Here is a 25,145-nt window from a genome sequence, read left to right as displayed (position 1 = left end):
ATTCTTTCCATTCATCCTCCACATTTCCCACCTCTGGTGGCAGTTCATTATATCCAGGGGTGGGTTCCAAATCCCATCACTACCAGTTTGCTTGTGCATGCATGCATGTTCGTGCTCACATGCAGTGCTTCTGCACATGTGCAGAAGCATCCGGGTGGGTGGGCGGAGCCTCCCACTACTGCTGCTACTGGTTCGCCTGATCCAGTGCGAACTGGTAGCAACCAACCACTGATTATATCTTGCCTCCACCAACTGTTCTACTGATTCTTCTTGTTTAAGTTTTGCTATACTTAATCAATTCCTTGGTTTTTATTTGTTCTTTTTCTGATGACAATATTAGAGTCGTCATCTCTTGCTATTAGCTCTGCAATGTTACGATTGGTGTCATGTAGTCCGCTGGGGACAGCTTTTGCATCCATTATTCTGAATCTTTTTTTCTTCTTCTTCTTTTACTCTTGTAAATATGTAATCAGTCTGATTTTCAGCGGTGATGATGTCATGCCATTTATACCATGTACAGTATAATGTTGTGAATCTCAGTGTTCAAAAATCTGTTAGTAATAAAAAGATAGCGCCCAGTATCCTTTGCCCATTCTCATTCCTTTCACTGTTCTTACCGTCATGCGGAACTATGAACTATTTGTACTCTCTTTTGTTAGTACCCACTCTACCATTGAAATCTCCCATTATATACAGCGTAAGGTTAGCTTCCACTTTCTCGTCTCTTGAGCTAGTTCGTCAGAGAACGCATCCCTTTGTTCTTCTGTGCAATTATCATTGCATGGGGTATATACCGTATTTTTCAGAGTATAAGACACACTTTTCCTCCCCTAAAAGAGGCTGAAAAGTTTGGTGTGGCTTATACTCCGAATGTAGCTTTTTTGAAGTTTTTTTTTTTCAGCCCTAACAAGGCGCTAGCGCAGGGGTCTGCAACCTTAAATACTCAAAGAGCTATTGGGACCCATTTCCCACAGAAAAGAAAACACCGGGAGCCACACGGGACCGCCTACTACCACCAATAGCCTCCCACCGGCCAGTACGCTCTCATAGAGAGGGACTCCTCCGGGTGCCGTCAGCCAAACAGTGTCGACTGGCGGCCCCTAGGGGGAGAGCCTTCTCTGTGGGGGCACCTACCATCTGGAATGAGCTCCCCCCAGAGATACGGAGAATCCCGGATCTGCGCTCCTTCCGCCGGGCTGTGAAGACCTTTTTATTCCATCAAGCGGGCTTGGCCTGATCTCTTCCCTTTTTAAATATGTAAATTTTAATCTGTTTTTTAATTATTGGGGTATTTTAATTTGTCTGGGCCAAAAAGTTTAATTTGATTTTATCAGGTTTTTAAATTTTGTGTATTTATGTATTTTATTGTTGGCTGTTCACTGCCCTGAGTCCTTCGGGAGTAGGGCGGTATACAAATCAAATAAAACTAAACTAAACTAAACTAAACAAAACAAAACCTGAATGGGCATGGCCAACTCGATGTCACTCACTTCCACCAGTCACATGACCCCCCTAGCCACTCCTACCCAGTCAGTCATTAGGGCAGAGAACCAGTTGTTATAAAACACCGGGGACCACAAAATCCTTTTGACATATCTCTCTCTCCCCTCCCTCTGTCTCTCTCCCTCCCTCTCTCTCTGTATCTCTCTATGTCTGTCTCTATACTCCTCTCTCTGTATCTCTCTGTCTCTGCCCTGGCCGCTTCTCCATTCCCCGCCATCGTCCTTGCCTTCTTAGGCCAGGCAAGGAGTGACTGGGAGGGTAGGGTGAGGGGCGGGGCCAGCCAGTGGTGGGATCCCTGACAGGGAGCCACAGCAGAGGGCCCAAAGAGCTGCATGCAGCTTTGGAGCCGCAGGTTGCTGACCCCTGCGCTAGTGAGTGAAGCGATCTTCCACGCTTTGCCTGCTTTTCTCATTGCTGCTGCCTCTGACAATCAGCTGTGCTTTAGAAGCTGTTTTTCAACCCTAACAAGGCACTAGCGAGTCTTCCATGCTTCGCCTTCTTTTCTCATTGCTTCTCTCTCCGACAATCAACTATGCTTTAGAAGCTGTTTTTCATCCCCAACCAGGGGATAAAAAGTGCGTGAACACGCTCAAAACCAGCAAACTAATGTGCTGAAGCTGACCAGACTAAGGACGCTAGCCAGATGAATACCTGGTAGGAAGAATTTTTTCCCCCCTATTTTCTTCCCCAAAAACTAAGGTGTGTCTTATACTCCGAAAAATACAGCAATTGTACATATATTTCAGTTCGTTCTCCTCTCTTGATTTTTAATGTTATTATTCTGCCCAAATAGTTGTAGAAGTTTCATATGCACTTTGCTGTGTCTGCATATACCAAGAAGCCCCCTCCATTCTTTAACTGGCCCCTCCCGACAAAAAAGCATCCTTTGTGAATTTTCTTACTATTGTGTTCTTTGCATCTTATATCAGTTACTCCCATTATCTCAATGCCTTTTTCTTTCCAGTCTTTCTACAATTTCTTCTGCTTTATTTCCCAAACTGACTGTGTTCAAGGTTCCTATTTTGTATTTGTATTATAAAAGCCATTGGTGGCGCAGTGGTTAGAATTCAGTACTGCAAACTAGCTCACTGCTCGCTCCAGGAATTCAATTCTGAATGGTTCACAGTTGACTCAGCCTTCCATCCTTCCGAGATCGGTAAAATGAGGACCCAGATTGTTGGGGGCAATAGGCTGACTCTGTAAACTGCTTAGAGAGGGCTATAAAGCACTATGAAGTGCTATATAAGTCTAAGTGCTATTGTTATTTTCCTGTTCTGACTCTTAGTCCTTCAACATTGCTGCAGTGTTTTTCATTGATCAGTCTATATCTCATAATAATTTCTGTCGCAATATATTGTCAATTGTCAGCTTGCTGGGCTTACTTCACCAGAGCCCCTTTAACCAGAATGTTTCTTGGTGATCCAAGATGGCCTTCATGGTTGCTGTAATGGTCATAGTGGCACAACTCCTACTCCTTCACCCACTCCTAGCAATCTCTGACTTTGTCCTGTTACCATCTCTCACAAAGTGGACGCAGGCTTGGACTTTGAGAGATGATGGAGATGAATGAATTATCCAAACTTCTACTGGGTGTCTATTCCCAATCTCACCTGCCTTCCTCACACCATTCTCATAGGGTGCTCAATCATCTCAGTCTGCAGAATGGTTTTATAGAAATTGCATGATGCTATATTTTAGCTCCTCTCATGTTTAACTTCAGCATAATAATTTAGTGGGCCAGTTGCATAATCCACAATACCTTTCTCCTAATTTGGATGGGAGGCATCTCTCTACTCTCCTTATGCTGATGATGCTGAGGCCAATATTAAAAGGAACCTGAATTGCAGATTAACTATGATACACGTAATGGAATTTTTAGAGAGTTCCCAGTTTATTTATACTATACCCACAATATCCTAAATATAAGACTATCATGTTTCAAACACCTGGGTGTGGCATTTCAGACCTCAGAGAGACTAATGGCACAGGCCAAATTAGATGTCTGGACTGCTCAAAAGTGCTCAGTGGCCATCTTGCAATTCAGTTTGACTAGCATGGGAGAGTCTGTCATTCAGCTGCCCTTTACTTCTTTCAAACAAAATGCTGGCCCACTCATGCATGGAGAACAGCTTATATCATTTTCAAAGTTTGGCCTGTTGGAGCATTTTGAAAATATTGAAATTCCTCTGTCTCACATTTCCACATTATGTCTGGTTGTAAGCTGCTTCTTTGTATTCAGGTCTGGTCTCAGAATGATGATGGAGCATTTGGGGATGAAGATGCATCCCAGCAGACCAGCACAGGAGACCAAGATGGAGAAGACCTGAACAGCCACCATGTACTTGCCCTTGGTGCTCAGGTACGCCGGCACAAAGGACATCCAGACACTGCAGAAGACCAGCATGCTGAAGGTGATCAGCTTGGCTTCATTGAAGGCCCCAGGGAGATTCCTGGCCAGGAAAGCCACCATGAAACAAATAGCAGCCATGAAGCCCAGGTAGCTGAGGGTGATGTAGAACATGAGAACAGAGCCTTCGTTGCATAGCAGGATAATCAGTCCAGGCTGGGAGTGGAAGTCAGAGTCAGGGAATGGGGGAGAAACTCCCAGCCAAATGGAGCAGATGATAATTTGGACAGAAGAACAAGAAAGAATGATAGCATTGGCCAAGCTCTTTCCCAACCATCTCTTCACTTGATTTCCTGGTTTTGTGGCTAGGAATGCCAATACCACCGTGATCGTTTTGGCCAAGAGAGAAGAAATGGCAAGTGAGAAGATGTTGCTGAAAACTGTTTGTCGAAGAAGGCAGGTGGCTTTCCTTGGTTGACCAATGAAAAGAAAAGAAGACAAGAAGCAAAGCAGGAGGGAGACCAGAAGGATGTAAGAAAGGTCCCGGTTGTTGGCTTTGACAATGGGAGTTTCTCGGTATTTAATGAATAAAATTAAAACCAGGCCTGTGATTAGGAACAACAGCAGGGCAAAAGAGACCAGGATGATACCCAAATGTTCTTCATAAGACAGGAAGGTTTTAACTTTGAGGATACACTGGACTCGGTCCTTATTTGGATATTTATCATCAGGACACGTGGTGCATTTTTCCATATCTGAGAAAACCAATAAGTAGCATGTATTTAACATTCTGTCCTTTTACCTTTCAACAAACACCTTCTTGCAAGAACAGCTAATAATGGGGGGAAATTCCAAATGTAGTGTATTTCTTAAGAATTCCACAAAAATATAAGAATATCATTTTTTTTTTAAAAAAAAGTGTAGGTAAACTCTATGAAATTGTGAGAAGTCCTACTTCTTAAATGATTTCCTATGTAATGTGTAAAACTCTCAAAAGAACCTACAGTATTAAAGGTAAAGGTTCCCCTCACACATATGTGCTGTCGTTCCCAACTCTAGGGGGCAGTGCTCATCTCCGTTTCAAAGCCAAAGAGCCAGCGCTGTCCGAAGATGCCTCCGTGGTCATGTGCCCGTCATGACTAAACACCAAAGGCTCATGGAACACTGTTATCTTCCCACCAAAGGTGGTCCCTATTTTTTCTACTTGCATTTTTTATGTGCTTTCGAACTGCTAGGTTGGCGGAAGCTGGGACAAGTAACAGGAGCTCACCCCATTATGCAGCACTAGGGAATGGAACTGCTGAACTGCCAACCTTTCGATTGACAAGCTCAGCATCTTAGCCACTGAGCCACCGTGTCCCTACAATATTAGAGGTAAATAATTAGTCACTTAATCTTTTTAGGCAAAGTTCTAGGGCATGTGTATGGCACTTGTTAATATACTGGACTAACAGGATGCCTATCTTGTTGGCTGGCTGAGGAAAGTAGCCCCCAAAATAATGTGTAATTGCTCCTGGGAGCAGAGGTTGTCTGTTTGTAATGAAGTGCACACCACCTCATTGTGAACCAGCAACACATTCTCAGTAATCCTCAAGTGGAGGCCGATGTAGAATGCACGGCAATAAAATTTTCAGAGGATGGACATAAATTCCTCAAATTTCTGAGAACTCACTTGTTCTTTGAAAGATAAGAGTGAAAGGAGACATCCAAATTAAAAAGCAGAAGATATATTTTCACTGACTGTAGTAAAACTTGCCCAATCTGCCTCAGCCTTCTATCTCTTCCCAGCCCCTCCTTCAAGGTCTCTTTACTATTCTTCCCATTAGGTAAGTAATTATGCACTTTCAAAATAAGGGAAGAAAACAGTTGAGGTTCAATCTGTCTTTTAACTTGCATTTCCATGAAAACACTCTGGGTATATCCATTCCAGTGGTGAAATGAAAAATTTGTTACTACCGGTTCTGTGGGCGTGGCTTGGTGGGAGGGGGGGTGTAATGCGACTGGGTGGGCATGGCCAACTTTTTTTTAACGTTTAAAAGCATTTTTTCTACAACCTCTTCTTTTCTACAACATTTTAAAAGCATTTAAAATGCTTTTAAAAGATTCTGATAATCCCAGCTGAGCCGTGCGATCATCAGAGGTTTTTTTTTTTTTTACTTTTAAAAGCATTTTTTCGGCTGAAGAAAAAATGCTTTTAAAAGTAAAAAAAAGCCTCTGATGATCGCGCGGCTCAGGTGGGCATGGGGGGGGGCAGGGATTTTTGCTTCTGGTTCTCCGAACCACCTGCCGCCATCACTATGTTGTGGCCCCGCCCTCTGAGCCTGTCCCATCGGAGGAAGAAAGCTCCGAGCATGAGGAAGAGGAGTCAGCCAGGCCTCCCTCTCCAGGCCCCTCCCCTCGGGCACTGTCTCAGGTGCCAGCCGAGGGAGAGGAGATTAGCCAGGAGCCAGGTGTCTCATCTCAGAGTGACGAAGAAACATCATTCCTGGACGCACGCCTCCGAAGGCGTGATAAACGATTGCAGCAGCTTAGGAGGCGTGCTAGGGATTAGAACTGAGTCACTGGACCACACCCCAGAGACTATATAATAGAGGGTAGTGGTCAGTGATCCTTGTGACGAACAAAAGTAAACCTTGGATAGTCACTAAAGCCTCGTCCGGAACTGCGGAGAGAAATATTATTTCTGCTTGGACTTTTTGTATGCTAAGTACCTTATCTTTCTGTTTGTGAAAATAAAGGCATTTGGCAGATGGTGTGTCTATCGCTGCCAAGTGGGAGATAAGACCTGGGTGCATTCCAAAGTGTTTCTGTGGAAATTGGGATCGTAGAAAACACCCAGGAGCATAGAAGAGTCCAAAGGCAGATGCATGAATAAATGTGATAAATGTATTTATTCATATAACAAAACATATTAACTATATACAAAGGCTGTCTTAATATCCATTAGGGTAGGGGGCACACAGCGTGTGTGACTACCCCTATCAACGATCATGTCTCATGGAGAACCAACGTAAAAGAGAGAGCATGGTGGAAAGGTTAGAGGGGGTTTTATACTCAGTGTAAGCCCCTCCTCTCCACATAGGGGTGGGGGCACTTTCTGCCTCCACTAGTGTTCTGTATGATATATGTGCCAATGGCTTGCAAATACTTGACAGTTTCCTTAACCCTCGACTGGCTGTGTTTGTGTGTGTGTGTGTGGACGGGGACAGATCACACTACCAGATCGAGCAATCCAGTCCGAACTGAGAGCATTTCACCCCGATCCATTCCCACAAGGCCTTCCCTTTTCTCTGGTGTCACCCACCTTCCTCAGTGGAGATGGTCCCCTCAGGACAAGGAACACAGTCATAGCAGCAAACTGGCTCTCCCTCTTGAGCCCGCTTGACAAATCCAGGCTGGCATTTTTCCACACATTTGGACTGTGGCAGAGACTATGCAAAACAAGGAGCACCAAAGAAAATGTGTTAGGAGTCACTAACCAGGCAAAATGGAGGTTGACATGAAGTCTCTGGATTTTGCTGAGGTAAACTTTAAATTGCAGGTGATACCACTATATACAGATTCTTCACTTAATACCTGTCTTTTGCTTCTGGAATATCTCATTGCAACAAAGGACTTTTCTACCTAACAAATTCTGGAAGATTGTAACCGAGAGAAGATTTAAACATTCGGTGACAAGAAATGGTTTCTCCTCATCACTGCACGAATATGAATTGCTTCATTCCTCTTATATCCATGGTTTGAAAGAATGATGATGCATTAATTTTAAATTTTAGAATAAAATTTATTTTATAAAATGTATTATAGTTTTATTGTATTAGAATTATTAAAATAGAATCAAAGTATGATGTAGAAAAAAATGTCTGACTGGACTATATAAAATACTGTTTTGCAAAGATTCTCCTCTTTGAAAGAAATCTAGCACAGTTTTCCAGTTAAAATACAAAGGGAAAAATAAGTACAATTTAGAGCTGTCAGCTTTAAAGGATATGTCCTTTTGTTTATTTGTATTTTTCCTTCAATTTATATGGTTGCCATCTGGGTCAAATGAAACTAAAATGGATTATCTAATTTCTATAAGTGTAGTGAGATGAGATGGAAGATGGGGCCATGAGAACAAGACTGGCGAAGATGTTTAAAGATAAATCAGCTAAATGTTGGAAATGTCATCAGACATCTGGCTCATATATGTGGTGGACATGTGTAGAAGCTAAAAAATATTGGACAAAAATATGTACGTGGTTGGAAAAGATGATACAACATATTGGTTTGAAACCTGAAATATTTTTGTTGGGGATACTGCCAGAAACTTATAGTAAAGAAAATGTATATTTGATTATTCATGTAATAACTGCAGCTAGAATTGTATTTGCACAAAATTGGAAAAGTGAAGATATTCCTACGGAGGAGAATATGAAAAAGAAAATATTAGAATGTGCAGAAATGAATAGTTTAACACTGGCAACTAAAGAGAAAGAACAAACTGGTTATTATGCAATATGGGAAACATTTTATCGATGGTTAGAGGACAAATATAAAAATTAGAAATAAAAGTAGATGAGTAAAATATAGAAAATAGTTAATAGAGTTAAGCAAATTAAGAAGAGGATGTAAAGTATTAGATATTTAATGTATTGGTATTAAGTTAAGAATAGATTAAATAATGAATCTGATTGTAAATTTTAACTGTTATTGCACAAACATTAGTACCCAGAAGACACACTGTTTAATGGAATATGATTATTTATACTAAAATAAAATATTTTTTTTAAAAAAAGACTAAGTCAGTTTTGCTGCAGCACATGGGACATGAGTATGATCCCAGTATGATGAGGGATGTTTCCAAGGTCCATCTAGATATGCACGAAAAATTCATTTCTGTTGAAGAATTACAATTAAGTGACACCAACTACAATTGAAATACAGACCCCCCCCATTTATTATTAATTAAATCTAGAGCCTTGTCTCTTTCCCCAAGAGGCTTAAGGTAGTTAACAATCAAGATAAAATGCATTCAAGGGATTTTCAGATGAAGACCCCACTTACAAGCCAAATGCCAAATCTAAGAAGCATTTAATTTCAAAGTGTCCCTCATTACTTCAGATATAGGAAGGGCTTTTATATGGATCAAAGTCGTGTTTCAGTGCTTCAGTTTTCTGAGTCAGGGCCTTAGCTCACATCTGACCATTCATTGTGATTTCATGTAAACTGAAAGTCTTCGATATCTTTCCTAGGAGCAGAAAGTCAATTGCTCTATCATAGTTGGTGGGAGGGAGACATGGTTAATTCTGGTCAGATCTGGTCTGCTTAATGCTACCCACAACCCGGACAAGCACTCTAAGAAAATTCTAAATCTTCTACTCCCAATATTCAATATTAAATTTTACTTGAAGGTCACTCACCATGGTCACTAGGCATAGTCATTTTGAAATGGGCCCCACGGATTTCAAAAATAGACAAAAGACACCAATATTTCACAAACCTTGTTGAGCAATTTAAGCCGTGACAGCATATCTTGGTTGATGAGAAGCTTCTGTCTTTCAAAACTCCCCAGTTGCTCTTTGATAGGGTTCTCCTTGGGGAAAACCAACCAGCTTATGATGTTCATATCAGCTGATACCTCTCCATTTTTATCCAAGTACATTTTCTCCTGTGAAAGGTTGCAAAACTCATTCTTCTCCAGAAAGGGATGGAACTGGAATAGAAACCAGGGGTGGCTTCTACTTACCTTTACTACTGGTTTGCAATGGGGCTGTGTGCACGGAACGCTGTTGCCTTCCCACCAAAGGTGGTCCCTATTTTTCTACTTGCACTTTTTATGTGCTTTCAAACTGCTAGGTTGGCAGAAGCTGGGACAAGTAATGGGAGCTCATCCTGTTACGCGGCACTAGGAATTCAAACCACTGAACTGCCGACCTTCCGATCGACAAGCTCAGCATCTTAGCCACTGAGCCACCAGGTCCAAATAATACAATCTCTTAATTGAATAAGGGAGGATATAGCACTCTTTTGCTTACACCGGAACTTAAGATCTGTTTACTGCTATTCCAGAGTGTCAGATATGGTTACAAGATCTCAGTCACAAGAGAGGAGATTCTGACTGAATGAGAGGGGAAAGTTGTCCCACTGATTAATTGTTCTCACCATCAGAAAATTTCTCCTTAGTTCTAAATTTTTTCTCTCCTTGATTAGTTTTCACCCTTTGCTTCTTGTCCTGCCCACAGGTGCTTTGGAGGTGCAATTGTTTATTGTACCTCAGGTGCAATTGTTTATTATCAGATTTTATCTGTCATATTTCCTGCTCTTTGGAACATTATCACCTGAGTGAATAAATAAGCCAACCCATTTACATTTTTTTAAGCACAAGAAGGTTAAGATAGTTCTCCTTCTTTTCCTTTGGATTTCTTCTCCAAAGAAACTTTGATGGATCCTTGGGGGGATCCCATACCTGCCAGGGCTGCAGCCTTAGAGGCCCAAAACTCTCTCTGCCCTCTTTTGTTCTCCTTCTGGATCTGGAGGAATATGCAGCGTTGAAGGCATGGGCCAGAGTCTTAAAAGCACTAAAAAGATGGTGGTGAGTTTTAATCCGGATACTGTTTTTTTTCTCTTGGGTGTCCAACAGCACTTTCTGGGTGCATCTTCTCTGGCCCTTGACAGAAAAACTGTGCTTTGAAAAAGAACAGTGAAAAGACTGGTCTTGAAAATGAGGTTCCACAAAGATAATGAATTGATTATCTTTTGACCTTTCTTTTTCCTGAAAAGCAAAGAGCCAAATACTATGGACATATTTGAGAAGTCTGTCCCAACCAACTACGAAGTGCCCCAAGGCTGTCTTGATCCAGATTTTCCCTTCAATGGGTCCTGGCAAATACATAAATGTTAAATGGAAAGGAAGAAGTCGGTCTCTAAGGGAAACATATTCCATGAAGTGAATGTACACATTGACTTGTCTCCACTTAGACAGGGCATTCTTGAGAGGTTCTATCTGTCCAGTTATGGGAAATCGTTGTGATATAACAACACAAATCCCATTCCTGACAAGCACCGGAATAAAAGTTCTCATGAAATTATCTCCCTTCTCTGTGTCTGAAGCAAAAAGACCAATCAAGGTCCATCTGAAATGGAGGAGCAGTTGGACAATTCCTGGGTACTCGACACCTTCCTTGGGGAGCATCGAGTGGAAAAAGGGGAATTTAGTTTTATCACTCAGAGTTCCTGAAATAATTCCATAACTGGTCTGAAAAAGCAAGGAAGAATTCTGTATTATATTTGGGGCAAGATCAAAGACAAAATACAAGATTTTAACAAATTTAAATTGGTTCTCATGAGGACACAAAATACCTTATTGTTGATTATTCATTAAACAGGTTAAAAAGTATAGAAAATTTATAGGTGTGTACATAAAATAGAATAAAAAATTTAAAAAGAAATTTTTAAATGGTGCCTCTTCGACCAGAAACATATTTATTAGGAATATTGACAAAAGGTTATAAAAAAGAAATACAATATCTGATAATACACATTTTGACAGCAGCCAGAATTACTTTCGCACAAATGTGGAAATTCGAAGATACACCATTAGAGGAGAGAACAATACAAAAAACAATAGAATGTGCGGAGATGGACAGACTTACCAAAGAAATTCAGGAAAAAGAAGACTCAGATTACTACTTGATTTGGCAAAAATGGTACGATTGGTTAGAGGAAAAGAAGATGAAATAAGGGAATACCACTCAAGGACACAAAAATGAGGAAACAAAATTAATATTGTTACATAAATATCGTTATATAATGAAAGATATATAGATATATAGATATACAAATTACCGAAGTAGCTCTTTTTACAAAGCTCAAGTCGTATGACTTGATATTAGTGTACAGTTTGTCTACGTATAGTTTGTTTATATATGTGTATGTTTGTATATGTATGTTTGTTTATTATTAATAATTAAAAAAAGATAAAAAGAATAAAAATAAATAATGTAACTTATATTTCTGTATCACCCCCTACATCTATCCAAAATGAATTGTTTTATTCAAATAAATGCCATATTATATGCATTTTTGTGAATTCTGACCACATGGGAAATATGTTGTTTTAATGTAAGGATCCAAAATGTCATATCTGTAATGCACTCCAAGATTATATATATACATATCTTATATAATTGACTTTGAAATAATACATGTTATGTTTTCTATCTCTGGAGCTCCATAAATTAAATTAAATTGAATAGAACACTTTATTTGTCCAATAAATAAAGTATACTTGGTGTACTTGCAAGGCAGTAGAGAAAATAATAATATAATAATATACAGCAAAAACCACTGGGAACATCAGGTTGAGAAAGTTTTAGAGAATGAGAAACTCAAGATCTTGTGGGACTTTAGGATTCAGACTGACAGGCACTTGGTCCACAACACACCTGACATAACAATAGTTGAAAAGAAAAAAGTATAGTTCATTGACATTGCAATACCTGGTGATGCACGGATTGAAGATAAGCAGCAAGAAAAAAATCACAAAGTACCGGGACTTGCAAATTGAAGTTGAGCGACTGTGGAAAAAGAAATTGTGTGTTGTCCCGATTGTAATTGGAGCCCTTGGAGCAATACCCAAAGGGCTACCCCGCTATTTAGAAATTCTAAATTTGCCAGACTTGAACATTTTGACTCTACAAAAAACCACCTTACTCGGAACAGCTTACATCCTCCGACGATACCTTAACAGTTCCTAGGTCCTTGGTTAGGACTCGAGCTGCTGAGCTATTAACCAGCCTCAAAGGCTGTGAATCTCACTAAAGATTTAATAATAATAATAATAATAATAATAATAATAATAATAATAATAATAATATAGAATGACCATGGAAAAAGAAAGCAAAGGTACTTCCAATAGTAATTGCATTGTTTTGGATGCAATTCCAAAACAATTGGAGCACCACTAGAATAACATGAGCACTGACAAATTCATTTATCAGTCAATTGCAAAAGGTGGCTTTATTTGGAACAGCTTACATCCTATGTAATTCCATAGAACATCCAGATGTGACTATCCCAGGTCTTTGGAAAGGACTCAATAGGGAGACAAAAATGTCAAATTCAATCTGTACATATGGCTGATTGTGACGAACCAAGAATATTAATTCCCAGCGACACAGTACTGTGATGTGGTCGTGGGGTTTGTGTGTTCTGAGGAAGATGATAGCTATGCCAGAGGTGCAATATGCTAGATAGGTCTCCTCAGAGGAGTCAGATAAAGTGTGTCTTTCCCATAAAACATATGGTGAGACATAAATTACAGAAATCTGTACACCAGTTCTGTCATCACCTTGGTTAACAAAGACTGCACTATATATTGGAATTCCTGCACATCTAGTGAAAAATGGGCTATGGGACTTAGAATTGTTGGCTGAGCAACCAAGGCCAGCAGCTGCAGAACTACTGGAAGGAAAGGTCTATCACAAATATACAGTGATTGAAAAAAAAATCCTCTTCTGTTGATGATCTGTTATTACAGATCAAGTCCAACAGGAAGAGAATATTTTAAACGAATGCAACAGTTCTGGAAAAGAACAACATCCGGAATCAGAAATAACAGTACAGAGGTTGGCAGATCAACATCAACTTCCGTATTCACGGAAGCAAAATTGAAAGAACTGCAAAAATCTACTTCCTAGATGCCTTTCAGCTTGGCTATTCTATGATATAGGGCTTTTTAAAATTTAACCAGCAAATTCACAGCCTAAGAGAAAATTAGTAAGTTAGTAAGTAAGTAAGTAAGTAAAATTAGTAAGTAAGGAAAATGTTAATTCACTCTATTGGCTCTTCATTGAATAGTCACGTATGACTATGATGTGGATTTCCAAAATCTGTAACCTTTGACTTTTATGTATTAATAATCACAGAATTATTATGACATTAGGAACCACCTATTTTCAACAGACTATGCAATAAAATTTGAAACTATGATAATAATACATTAACAAAAATATGGTGTTACAGTACTAGATATTTAGCTCCTTAGAAGTGTCTACTTCAGAATCGTTCACAACTCATGATAAGTTATTACTGTCTAGACTGAATAACAATGGTTCAAGAATGACCCTTGTATTATTCCTTGGACAGTATTGATCCTGCTTCTCATGGCTCCATTGAGCCAAACCAGCCTCTCAAAGAAGTGCTTGTTGAAAGGGCTTTGATCTGTCTCAGCAGTCTGGATTTCATTTTAAGGGCAATCAATTTCTTCTATTTCTGTCTGTGTTAAATGCAGTACTAATACACCAGATCTATTTATGGCAACAAACTATTCCTTCCCTTAGTGGTATATATTGTAATTAAATGGTTCAAGACAAAGTCAATAGTGAATTAACTCTGTCTAATGCCTGCCTGTTCTGCAAAAAACACACTTTTCATCTAGTTAATGTAACAGATATTACCATATTTTTTGGAGTATGAGAGAAAAACCTTAGTTTTGGGGGAGGAAAATAGGGGGAAAAAAATTCTGCCAGCAGGCAATCATCTGGCTAGTTCTTAGCCTGATCAGCTTCAGTACATTAGTTTGCTCACTGGTTTTGAGATTGGGGCTGAAAAACAGCTTCAAAAGCACAGGTGATCATCTAAGGGAGCTCCAGTGACTAAAGCAGGTGAAGCCAGAAGGGGTAAGAGAAGGCACAGCTGTTCTGGGCAGCCATTTTGGGCACCATGGGTTGTGTTTTCAGCCTCCAAACGCATCGCATTTTTGGGCGACGATCAGCAGTGATGTGTTTTGGTGATCCCTGCAGCCTTGAAGGGCTCTTAAACAGAGTATTTGGAAGCTGAAAATGCAACGCGCAGAGCCCCAAAACGCAAGCCATTGTGGGTGGCAATCCCTGCAGCCAGGAAGAGGATGTGTAGAGGCCGCAGTGTAGGGGCCAGCGTTCGGAGTATAAGACACACCCAAATTTTCAGCCTCTTTTAGGAGGAAAAAAAGTGTGTCTTATACTCTGAAAAATACGGTATTTATCTGTAAAAGAACATGCCAATAGAGGGCTCCACCAGTTAGGATATTTTTTTAATTAGTGCCATTCATAAGGAACCTTGGGGAACAGTGACCATGCCTTATTGGAACTCAACCTAATGTAGACACAAGCAATACAACAAAGTCAAACTAGAGTCTTAGACTTTAAGAGAGCTGATTTCAACAAACTTTGTTGAACAACAAACAAGAGTGCTCAGAAAGGATTCCAAGGATGGAAATGCTCAAAGGGAACCCCCAAGAAGCTTGGAAAACTTTAAAAAGTGAGATTATAAAAGCCCAATCTAGCACAATACCAATGAAGAAGAAAAATAAGAGATCCCAGAAGAAGCCATCATGGCTGCACAAAGAATTCTGTGATAAACTGAAAGACAAAAAAGGGCAAGTATAAAAAAATGGAAAGAGAGGCACAGGATATCAGAATACATCCCAAACCTGCAAAGATGAAGTCAGGAAAGCTAAGGCTCAAAATAAACTAAGTCTTGCAACAAATGTAAAAATAAAATAAAATAAAGAAGCTTTTTTCAACATGTAAAAATCAAGAAAAATGTCAAGGAGCGATTGGTTCATTAATGAAAGAAATTGGCAGGAAGGTAACTACAAGCATGAAGAAAGCAAAACTGCTCAATTCATTTATGCAAAACCCAACCTATCAAAAACAGTTCCACAAAAGATTAGGAATGCAAGTCAAAATAGGAAAAAAATGATAAGAGAACATCTGTCTGCCCTAGATGAATTCAAACCAACAGGTTCAAATTCATTACATCCTAGGTGTCTGAAGGAACTGGCAAATGTGATTGTGGGACCATTGAACCGTAACTTTCAAAGATCCTGGAGCATCAGGGAATTACCCGAGGACTGGAAAAGAGCTAATCTTCAAAAAAGAAAAAAAAATGGATCCAGGAAACTACAGACTTATCAGACTGACATCAATACCTGGAAAGATTCTGAAAAAGATAAACAAGCAAGGAATTTGTGAACACCTAGAGGCAAGCAAAGATATAACCAGAAGCCAAATGTAAGTTTAATTCTTTGACAAGGTGACAAAATTAATGGACCAGTGAAATGCTGTGGACATAATTTACTTGGACTTCAGTAAAGCATTTGATAAAGTAGACCACAATCTATTATTTGATAAGATAAAAATGTGGATTAGTTAGCATCATCATCAGATCAATTAGTAACTGACTGATCAACCGCACTCAACATGTAGTTCTTAATGGAGGTATATCTACACGGAGGGTAGTATGCAGTGGGGTATCTTATGGTTTTGTCTTAGTCCCAGTGCTCTTCAATATCTTCATCAAGCTGGCAAGAATAGCCAACATTCCAAAAGAGATGGGATTTGTTCACCATTGATTTTTTTTTTAAAATTTGATTTATATGCCGCCCTTCTCCGGAGACGCAGGGCGGCTTACAATGTGTTAAGCAATAGCCTTCATACTTTTGTATATTTTTATACAAAGTCATCTTATTGCCCCCACAAACTGGGTCCTCAATTTACCTACCTTAGAAAGGATGAGTCAACCTTGAGCCTGGTGAGATTCGAATATTATTGTTTTGTTTAAGTTTATGTACAAAATATGAGCTTCCCATCATGGCTGCACCTTCCTTTTATACAGAAGATATTTTCAATGGACTCAAAACCTCTCCTCATCTCCAAGTGTGCATCCAGAAGCCCTCAGAGCGATGTGATGATGATGTTATGAGAGGATTTGTCTGCTTTGATCTTTGCCCCCTCCCCACTGTGAATTCCACTCCTCAGACATGGCACACCAGAATGGCCATGCTGAAAGACAGCTCTTGAATTCTGTATAGAAGGTATAGTTGGATCTATTGCTCATCTATTATCATCCAATTCATTTTACAAGATAGAAATATTCATGCACAAACCTGTGGGACTTTGTAGATGCCTCCTAATGTTGACATCTGGATGGAGATTTCCCTGTCAGCTGCATCAAGAAGAGTCAAAAGGTTGTCCTTCTTCCCACAGCTGTAGTTGGGAACATTGGCTTCTCCAGTAGAGAGCATGTCCAGCAAGGCATCTGAAGTGCCAAATATGTTCAGATAGTTGTCATGGATGTTGTAGCCAAGTGTGAGATTGTGCAGGAGCTGGGAATCCTTGTTGGCCTCTTGAATGGCGAAAATATTGCAAAGCAATTTTGCATGACCGACAGAGAGGCTACTGTAAAAATGTTCATATTATTATCATAAACAACAAAAGAAACAAGAAAATACTTTTTTTAAAATTTAATCCTCTGTCTCCACAAGCCTATTGAGTCATAAGCCATTATTTTTTATAATATATTTTCATTAAAGTATTTTTTTTCTTTATATAAAATACAAATAGAAATAAAAGCAATGGAATAAAAGGAAAGTAACAGAGATAGAGAAGATAAAGTGAGGGAAGAGGGATTTTTTTTAAAAAAAAGAAACAAAATTCAGGAGCTTCCAACTTTTTTCAGTGTACTGTAGTAAGATACTTAATGATATTTTAGTATCAATTTACTATTTACACTAAATAGTAACTATTAGACATTTTCTATAACAATAATATACTCAATTGTTAAAACCCAAAGTCAGAATTCCATTTTTTTCTCTTTCCAAGAAACTGCAAAACTATTTATATTATTGTCTCAAATTAATACAATCAGCTTCATCATTTCCATCGGGTTTTTTTTTTCCCAATCAATTTCCCTATTGTGGAAATTAGCACTTCTTTCCATTTCTGGATGTATAGAATTCTTTTGTCTATAACAACAAAGTTCCAATTTTCTCCCATTTCTTTATCTGATATTATTAAAATAAACATTTGTGGTTTCCATTTGTAAGGCTGTTTTTAAAATGTTCTGAATTAAACCATGAATCTCTGCTTCATCACACGTCCACATGTGATAAAAAAGGGTACCTCTTTAGACTTACATTTCCAACAAATATTTGAAACTACCTTAAGCAGTTTATCTGGTGTTTAAATACCATTGGTACATCATTTTATAGAAGTTCTCTTTAAAGTTATGTTTCAATATGAATTTTAGTCCTTTAATCCACATGGTTTCCCATTGCTCTAACATTACATTAGAACCAAAATTTCTTGCTCACTGAACTATGCAATGTTTAACATATTCACTACACTTTCTAGGTTTAACTGTAACAGCATTTTATAAACCTTAGCTGTTAGATGTCAGTCATTACTACAATGTATCATTTCAAATTCATTTTTAGCAGCTTCAAAAGCACCGATCACCATGTAATTTTAATTCGTGTCTGTCTCTATCTCTGGGATAGAGATAGTCCTGCACCAGGATTAAGAATCACAAACACACCATTATTTGTAGCGAAACTAATTTTCATCAATCCACTAACCAGGGTGCAAAAGAATGAAAGCATGGAAAGAACCATTAGAAAAGGAAAAGGATATGGCATAAGTGACTCAGATAACCCTAATAAGATGAATAAAAAGGAGGCCATGGAAATAAAAATGATTGAAGAAATTAGGAAAGTCCTGCAATATAGGAGGAAGTAAAATTCCACGGGGAAACAATAGATCGATTGTAGAAAATATGACTTCAGCAACAGAGTGGTCAATGCCTGGAATTCTCTACCCGACTCCATTGTTACATCCTCAAACCCCCATAGCTTCAACCTTAAACTGTCTACCGTGGACCTCACCCCATTCCTAAGTGGTCCGTAAGGTGTGTACATAAGCACACCAGTGTGCCTACCATCCCTGTCCCATTTATTTGTACTCATTTCATGTACTCATGTCCATGTTTATACTTATACCTGTTATCTCGTACATGTTTGACAAACTAAATAAATACATAAAATAAAATAGGACTGGTTGTATTGAGTGACTTACAAGGGAAACTCAGTGGAAGGAACTGTGTTGAAAGGAAACATTCTAGGGGATATACTTGTTATAGTAATGATCATACTAATGAGATGGTCTCCTGGCTTGTAATAGCTCCATGGTCTTTTTCCATCTTGGTGCTCCAAAGTCAGTGGGCACTTCAGTCTGAGCTTCCCAGAGACTGGTTGGAACACCAGCAGCATCAGAAGCAGAGGCACGAGGTCCATAATTGATGGGAACTGAATCAATCCTCTTCCTGTTTTTTCAATGAGAACAACAAGAAGTCTTCGAAGAACCCAGAGCACTCTGCCAAGATGGACATGCCAGTGGCTTTCCTGATTCAGACAGAGACAAACTGAGCTTCATCTGGAAAGGGGAAAAAGTTTCATTGAAGAATTTCAGTCCCAAAATTTGCACCCACACATGACATGAGGCATTTATCCTTTTCTGAACCTTTGCATGTTGCTTAAGTTTGAAGTTTACATCAAAGGCAGGCACTGGAGAAGTAGAAGAAGTGGTCTTGAAGACTGGGCAGATGATAATTAGAGCAAGAAGCAACTTTTCCTTAGGGGATCCTGAAGTTCTCCCAGGACTTCATGTCTAAATGAGAGACTAGAGAAAAGTGTGTTTGCGAAAAAATCACAGATGCATCCCTTGGGGCCCAGTTCTGCAATGATTGTGGTCCTTCCTGTCAGGACATGTCTAGAATGTGATGCTGGAGGAAGATTCTTCAACACACAGGAAATTTACTTCTGCTGTTGTCAGGGTTCCAAGTAACAGTCCCAATGAAATCAAACTCAATCAAACAAATGTGCTTTGAATAAGAACAGTGAAAAGACCGATCTGCAAATTTCAGTTCTACAAATAGATTGGGTTCAGAATCCTCAGCCCTTGTTTTTTCCTGAAAAGCAAAGCTCCAAATACTATGGACATATTTGTAAAGATTCTCCTGTCCCACTACCAAATACTCGATGCTTTCCACGATCCAGACTTTCCCTTCAATTGGTCCTGTCACACTTTCAAATGTTAACTGCAAAGTATGGATTCTGTCCCAAACATTAACAGTTTCTATGTAGTTCACAAAGACATTGACTTGTCTCCACTTAGAGATGGCATCCTTGAGGGGTTTTGTATGCCCAGTCGCTGAGAATTGTCGTGATATAACAACACAAATTCCATTCCTGACAAGTAGAGGGGTAAAAGTCCTCATGAAATTCTCTCCCTCCTCTGTGTCTGATGTCAAGAGACCAATCAAGGTCCACCTGAAATGGAGGAGCAGCTGGACAATTGCTGGATATGTGATCCCTTTTTTGGGGAGGATCCGGTGGAAAAAAGGGAAAATGGTTTTTATCATTGAGAGCCTCTGAAATAATTGCATCACTGATCTGCAAAAGTAATGAAGAATGCTATGATATATTTGGGGTCAAATGAAGTTCAAAATACTAGATTTTAATAAATCCAACTTGCTACTCATGAACATCCTAGAATGATACATTATTAATTATGCACTGAACCATGTTAAACTTATTAAATTATAATTTAATATAATTTAAAGTATTAAATTATAAAACATATTAAATTAGACATATCCTTGTATCTAGTTGTTCTGACGTGCAGTGCTCTATAGAGTCGTTTTGACGGTAGAAGATGAAACAATTTATGACCCCTCACATCTTGGACATAAATTGTTTCAACTTCTACCCTCAAAATGATGCTATAGAGCACTGCACTCCAGAACAACTAGACACAAGGACAATTTTTTCCCGAATGCCATTACTCTGCTTAACAACTAATTCCCAAAACACTGTCAAAAAATTTACTAAGACTGTATTACTATTATTCTTCTCTTCCTTACTAGTATCTATCTCTTCCCACTTATGATTATAACCATGTGCTCGTATTTTTCAATTTATATTGTTTTCTTATTTCCTAGTACAAATTGATAGCTTATTAGTAACCTTGACTATCACTAAGTGTTGTATCTTTTTATTCTTGATGAATGTATTTTATTCTCCTTATGTACACTGAGATCATATACACCAAAGACAAATTCCTTGTGTGTCCAATCACACTTGGCCAATAAAGAATTCTATTCTACTCTATTAAGATATAGGATGTAAAGCATAGAACAATAACAAGACTGTACATAAAAATAAAAGAAGAAAACAGCTTAAGTTAAAAAGAATAAATATAAAGAATGCAAATCATATTTCTAGATCATGTTAGCATTAAAAGGAATCCAGGCTGTCAAGGAACATGGTGGCCGGACACTATCAAAGTTGACACCAGCCAGAACATAGAGCAACTCAAAGAAGCTGGCAGTATGGAAGCTTCTGGTCCTAATATATTAATTGGTGTGGGGTTTTCTGGAAAGCTGACAGAAGCAGTGCAAAATCAGAAGATGTGGAGAGACCTGGTCCATAGAATCACCAAGAGTCAGACATGACTGAATGGATAACATTATCATCACATCATCAACCTACATATGCAGATCTCAACTGAACTGTTTTGTCCAAAAAAATATCTTTAGTATATGTTGTTTTTGAGTTCTGACTACATAGGAAATGTAGGTTTTATTTTAATGTAAGGATCAATAATAGGACATTGGTCTATTGTACAGTCCAAGATACTTATCTCTCTCTTCCTTATACAATTGAAGAATGAATAAGAATGTTATTTTTAAAAAACTCTGGAGCTCTGCAAATGTAAGCATATTCTGTAACAGGGATTTGGTTAAATCTTCCCTAACTAATTATTGTGTCCAATTGCTCAAATCTTGAGTAAATACCATCCTAACGTATTTTTGCATTGAAATACTTGGCAATTTGGAAGGTCCATTTGTAGAGGCTCATCAATTTCAATGTTCCAACCTTAATGAGGTATCTTTCTCTATATCCTGGATTCTTTGTGCAGCACTCTTTTTACTTGTTCTTCAGTTGTGCAAAACACAAGGAGACCAAAACTCCTGATACAATCGGTCAGTTATATACAATATAAGAAGCATTTAATTAAAAATTTGTTTGTTCTACAGTAATGGTCCAAATTGTGGAAACCTTTTGGGAAAAGTGTATTTTCTAAAACTAGCTAATAATACCCCCCCTTTTTTTGGAGTAGTACCATAAAATTATATATCAATGGAAAAATAATTGAATTAAGAATGTAATGCAATAACTTTTATGAAGGACTTGCTATTAGAATAGCAGTTACAGTATAAAGAAGAAAAATGAAACACGTAGAAAAAATGAGATATACAAAAATTATCACCATATCAGTTAATACTTAGTTGGGTAACCTTTAGCATGAATTATGGCCTTACAACATCTTCCCATGGAGTGAACCAAGTCTTTTAGTTCTGCAGCTGTTATATTGTGAAACCAAGATTAAATGATTGCTTCTATTAACTGGGTTTTATTGCTGGGTCGCTTCTGACTAGAAGTATTTTTAGTCGGCTCCATAGATTTTCAATTGGACTAAGGTTTGGGCTATTCCCAAGCCACTCCAGCCCTGGAATATGATTATCTTGAAACTCCAAAAAAAAAAAAAAAAAAAAGTGGTGTTATCAGCCATCAAACCTCTAAAATACACTTTTCCCAAAAGGTATTCACAATTTTGGCCACTACTGTAAAAGACAGAATTTTGGCATTCTCTCCTTTTCCATAGCTTTAATTTTAGACTATTAAATATACTTCTGGATTTTAGATAAAGAACAAAGTACATACATTCTGAAATCAGTTCTGAGGGCAGCAGCTGAAATTCTTTTATCCACCTATAAGATACATTTCAGATTTGGTGATTTTGTTCTAGCAGTGAGATATTTTAAGTACTAAATATCAGCTCTACATAAGAGCATTTTGGTAATCTTGGCATTACATTGGGGTATGTTATGGGTTTGGGGTTTTTTTAATTTAAGCAGCAAATTCACTTAAACCCTTGTTCTAAATCAGCTCCTTTGATGAAGGGGGAAGTTAGATCCAGTCTCAGAAAACTACTCCTAGATAAAAAAAAAAAATGTTAATTCACTCTATTGGTTCATCATCAAACAGCCATTTATGGCTACGGTGTCATTTCCAAAGACCATAAATTTTACTTTTATTTACTAATAATCTTAGAATTGACACAAGAGAATATTTGTAGCTCAAAGTTGAAATGTGAGGTACTTGGTGCTCTCTGAGCTTGATTGTTTCTTGTAGACATAGCATAACCAAATTAGGTAATTTCATCTATGCTAGTAGGGAATGGGGTTTGCTCACATTTTTTATTCTTGGCCCAGTCAGTGTGGGTGGAAGTAGTCTTGCTAGTTCCTTGGCTGGACATTATTTAGACAAATACAAACATGTTACAGCAACCCTGAACATCACAAAAAGGAAACAGATCATCTATACAACATCTTCCAACAAAGTAGATAGCCAAGCAATTTCATCCAAAAGTTCCTGATCATCCAATCTAATATAACACAACTAACACAAGATGTGAAAAGGATAACACTGCTGTTCATCAAAAATACATCTCACCAACGAACTATTACTACCACATGATATCATTGTATCAACTAAAGTTGGTTTCTTGCCAACCAAAAGATTGCTTGGTTCCACCAAAACATTCTAGGTAAAGAGTCATCTACAACATAGAGTGTAAGGACTACGACAGCCTCTATGTAGGAGAGAGAGGCAGAAGGCTAGCAGAATGCATCTATGAACACCAATCAGCAGTCAGAAGACTCTTTGATTGGACACAAAGGCTCTCCTCACCTTCACAAGTGTGCAGCAGAAGCCCCCAAAGCAATGGGGATGGTATCGTAAGAGAATATGTCTACTTTCCCCCTCCCCAGAGTCTACTCCAATCCATGGCCATGATACTAATGAAGGCCATGGTGAAAAGCAGCTCTTGAATTACATAGACAAAATATGGCTGGATTTATTGGTCACCCACCATTGCCCAACCCTCTTTACCAGATAGAAAAACACACAAAACAAACCTGTGGGACTTTGTAGGTACCTACTAATGTTGACATCTGAATGGAGATTTCCCTCTTAGCTCCATCAACAACAGCCAGAAGGTTTTCCTTCCTTCCACAGCTGTAGTTGGGAACATTGGCTTGTCCAGTAGAGAGAATGTCCAGCAAAGCATCTGAAGTGCCAAGGGTGCTGGCATAGTTGTCATGGATGTTATAGCCAAGGGTGAGATTGTGCAGAAACTGGGGATTGCTGTTGACCATTTGAATGGCAAAAATCAGGATTAGCTGTTTAAAATAACTTGTCCTACTGTAAAAAATGTTCATGTTATTACCATCATGATCTATAGAAATAACAAAATTATTTTTTCAGTTTCATCCTCTTTTTCTCCACAAGCCTACTAAGTCTTACACCAATATGGATCCAAAGCCAAAGGCAAATAATACCCACACATCAGCAGGTACTGTTTATGGGCATTGAGAAGATGGGATAGAGATTGTCCTCCATCATGGTTAAGAATCATAAATACATTATTATTTCTACCAGCCCTAATAGTCATCTGTAAACTGTATTCAATATCATTCAATCATTGAAGTAGAACTACCATAAAATGAAGAGTATATTTATAAGTGATCCAGAAAAGCAACTGCATAAAGAATTCATCCTCTATTCTGTTAAGGGTCAGGCTGATTGAATACTGATGTAATGACTGGTTATATAAATATGGTTTAAATACTTTAAACCAAACTTAATATATGAGAATGGATAAATAAATTGGACATATTTCAGGTTTTATTTGCCTCATATTTGGATTTGAGTCTCTTCCACAATAGAAGACAAAAGAGGGAAGCTAAGATCATCAGAGGGAAAGCTAAGATCAAAAGAGGGAAGCTAAGATCAAGAAATTAGACATATCCTGCAATATCAGTAAGGAGTTAGTCAAATCAAAAGAAAAGAAGAGCGTTAGGACTGCAAATGGAGGGAATGAAACTCCATCAGACTGAATAACTTACGAGCGAGATGGACTAGAAGGAGCCTTGTTGAAAGGCAACGTTCTAGATGATGATGTTGTTTCAGTGGTGACTATGCCAATGAAATGGTCTCCTGGCCTGTAATAGTTCCGTGGTTTTTCCCCATCCTGGTTCTCAAAATTCAGTGGGCATTTCATTCTAAGATTCACAGAAACTGCCTGAGACACCAGCAGCATTAGAAGCAGAAGATCCATAACTTATAGGGCTGAATCAATCCCATTCCTGTTTCTAAACTTGAACAACAAGAAGAGTTAGAAGAAGTCAAAGCACCTTCACTTTCCTGATTCAGACAGAAACAAACCAATCTTCACATGGAAAGGAAAGAAAGGTACATTCAAGAGCACAATCTCTGCCTGTCCCTTAACTTTTGCCATATATCATGACCTGTGGTATTTTTTCCTTCTCTGATGCAAGATCCCTTTTATATTTCTTCATTCTGATGTTT

The 25,145-nt window shown here is 38.5% G+C and overlaps 1 pseudogene; it reads right to left on the bottom strand.

The window, feature by feature from the left end:
* Window positions 1–3,694: 3,694 nt before the first annotated feature.
* LOC139309914 (vomeronasal type-2 receptor 26-like) lies at window positions 3,695–23,932 on the bottom strand (annotated as a pseudogene).
* Between the last annotated feature and the right edge of the window lie 1,213 nt (window positions 23,933–25,145).

This window comes from Pituophis catenifer, unplaced genomic scaffold (assembly GCF_029215685.1).
Source record: "Pituophis catenifer annectens isolate HBS135680 unplaced genomic scaffold, rPitCat1.0.hap2 SCAF_2, whole genome shotgun sequence".
In the NCBI taxonomy this organism is placed as follows: Eukaryota; Metazoa; Chordata; class Lepidosauria; order Squamata; family Colubridae; genus Pituophis; species Pituophis catenifer.
Note: the sequence above shows the minus strand (reverse complement) of the source record. Positions and strands in the feature narration are given on the sequence as shown.